This window comes from Lycium ferocissimum, chromosome 6 (assembly GCF_029784015.1).
Source record: "Lycium ferocissimum isolate CSIRO_LF1 chromosome 6, AGI_CSIRO_Lferr_CH_V1, whole genome shotgun sequence".
NCBI classification, from domain to species: domain Eukaryota; kingdom Viridiplantae; phylum Streptophyta; class Magnoliopsida; order Solanales; family Solanaceae; genus Lycium; species Lycium ferocissimum.
In genome coordinates this window covers 54,137,485-54,140,776 of record NC_081347.1, presented here as the reverse complement: position 1 = coordinate 54,140,776, position 3,292 = coordinate 54,137,485, and positions in this window count along the sequence as shown.

Below are 3,292 nucleotides of genomic sequence, written 5' to 3'. Positions count from 1 at the left end.
TACATTTACTAATAATAATAAAATTAACATTTACATCTAATGATAAAATTGCTAAACTAAAAAAAAAAAAAAAAAAAAGGTTTAGTCGTTGTCAAATTCAAAAAGCTAGCCGTTGTAAATTTACAAAACTAGTCGTTACAATTTATTTGAACCCCTAAATTTATGAATAACTACACTTTGGTCATATTTTCAAACTATAAATACCCTCCATTCTTCTTCATTTTCACACAATTCTTCCACAATTCTCTCTTTATCTAAATTTGCTATTCAACTAGTGTACATTACTACTTTTAACTTTCACGGATAATCCTCCACCTCCACCTTCTCCTCGAGTTCGAAGATCAACTTCAAGTGCGGTGTGGATGTATTTTGAGCGAGTAAACGAGGAGCATGTAAATGTCAACATTGTGGTGACATATATCTCCACAAGTCCGGAGCGCCGGGTATTAGCCTATTAGGTGGGGTGGGGGGTGGAGGGAGGTACCGGTGTGTTGCGTAGGCACTTGTGAAAAGGCACGAAATTGAACTTTGAAGTTTATCTCTTCTTTAAATTTGTCCATCGATGTTAACCGTTTAATTTGTATGTTTTGAACTTTTGATTTGCAATATTTCGCCGTTCAAGTTTGTATGTTTTGAATTTGCAATGTTATCAATTTAAGTTTTAAGTTTTATTTTAAATTATTTATGTAGATGTTGATATGTCTATTTGACTGGACACTTTAAGTTTAAAGAAGAAGACTTTCAAACTTGTGGTGTTAAATGAGTCACATATATTTTGTGTGGCTATAAATCATTGGATAAAGATAAATTGTTTCCAAATATAGAAAGGGGTCATTCTTTTTACCCCGGACTAATAAAGAAATAGGTTCACGTAAATTAAAACGGAGGGAGTATTATATTTGATATAATCTACGTATCCACAATATATATGACATGCTAATAGAATTTTACTTTTATATAAAACTATCACAATCTAATATATACTATATCTAAAAAAATGTATCAAAGGTATATTTGTTGAGAAAATAAGATTGTCTAGCTTTAAAATACAATTTTAAAGAAAACTAAAGTACTCCGTAAAAAAAAGACTCCTAATTTATTGGGATACAATGCTTTTAAAATATTTATTATTAGTAATAAATGTAGTACTTATCTCTCTTTTTTTTTTTGTTTTTTAATTTGAAGTGGTCCAGGCCGGTGTCCCGGTGGGCAGAGGCGGATCCAAGATTTAAATTTTATGGGTTCAATCTATAGATTTTTAGCATTGAACCCATTATATTTTTAAAGTTATGGGTTCATATCTACTATTTATTGCAATTTTAATAATTTTTTACATATAAATTTAGGCTCAGCGTCCAAAGTTTGGGTTCAGTTGAACCCCAACCTTATAGGCTACATACGCCTCTGCCGGTGGGCCATCACCCGGGCTACTGGTAGGCCGGGCTAGGGGTCTGTCCACCTTGTCCGACCCAGCCCCACAATAAATCTCATCTAGCCCAGCCTCTTACACCTCTTAGTGGGTCTGGGCCGGACCAGTGGTGAGCCGGGTTTATCGGGCCGGATTCAGGCCTGCTCGGCCCACTTGACACGCTTAGGACGAATACACAATGTCGAATACAAGAAAAACATTCAACAGAATTCCTATATAGAGCCATTATTCTGCTTGCTTTCTTTAGCAAGTTCCAGTCATTTTTCTCTACTAGTTAATGTTACAAAGTCAATTAATAAAAAAATAAAAGGAAAATAGACAACCCAAAAACAAATTCGAGCAAAGAAAGAAAAAAAAAAAAAGGTCATTTCCGCATCAAAATCGAGAAAACTAGTAAAATGAGAACTTGGAAACTAAATAGTGTGTGTATGATTCTAAACTTGGTTTATAGATAAATTTGTCCAAAGGTCCGAGAGGAGTCTTACTTGGCTCTCAACTCCAAGAATTATATACTATCAGTATCCAAGATGACGCACCGAGTGACACAAAAATAAAGCAAGTACTATATTTTATTTAGTGAAATGTAACTAGTGGTATATTAAAGGAATAATGAAAAAGAAATAGTAGTGTAAAGACAATCCACCTTCTACGCATGCTAACTAAAAAGGGGATTAATACAAACTACTGATATATCCCTGGAATATTCTATCCCTCTCTATTTAATGCCCTATCTCATGGATAACTTTTTGATCGTATCTCATCAATTATCGGCGTGGACACAGTATTTTTCTAAGTTTACTCATAGCATATATTATAATGGTGTACATAGGATCTTTTGCAAGTAAATAAATGTTTATTTATATAGATGTCCTTATCGAATTATCATTTACGACATGTTTGGATGGTTGTTAATTAGCTATCTTTTCATAACGTATTGCAGTGTATTGTATTGCTGAATACAACTTCTGCATAGAATGTATCGTTACATAATGCCACTGATCAACAATCTAAAGGATAAACCTACAATATTATAAAGAAATGTAGGATACGGGGTAGAGTTATTATAAAATATATAAGGTAAAGGATAAAATTACATTATTAAATAATAAGCAAGGCAACGACACGATCACATCTAATCGATTATTACATAAAATGAGACTTTTCGTTGTTACATAACGATGGATTTAACTAAATGACACGATACAATAAAATTTAATTAACAATCAAAATAAATACTATATTTAAAGTAACAATACAATAGAATAAGTAACAACCATCCAAACAAGTTGTTAGGGTGTGTTCGGCACGGAGGAAAATACTTTCCAGCTAATGTTTTGCGATTTTCCATGTTTTGTTGGTCAAAACATTTGGGAAAGCAAGTTCCTTAAAATGAGGAAAATGACCTTTCCAGTGAAAGTTTGGGAAACAAGTTTCACAAGTGACATTCCACATTGATAGCGTCCAACACACCTCATCTGCACCCCATCCTGCCCCAACCCTTGTAGCCCCCCATTCACCACCCCCATCCCCACCTCCTATAACATTAGTTTCGATTATATACAAATACTTTTAAGATAATATATTTTTGCTTACATACCAATCAAAAAAAAAAAAAAAAAAAAAAAAAAAACTCGCCTATATTATTTTCCATGCATGAAAAACATTCATACTGGACGCACCCTTAGTCTGAGCCGTCAAGCTAGTTTTTAATGCCAAAGCCAGGTCGAACTTGCTAGCTAGTTCAAATCCCCTGATGATTTACTATTGTAGATTTGTAGGATTGGAACTTGTTAAAAAATGTCTTAAGATGACGCTGTCTTAAAAGAAAGATATAAACAAATGCGCATGGGAGTTTTGATTGTG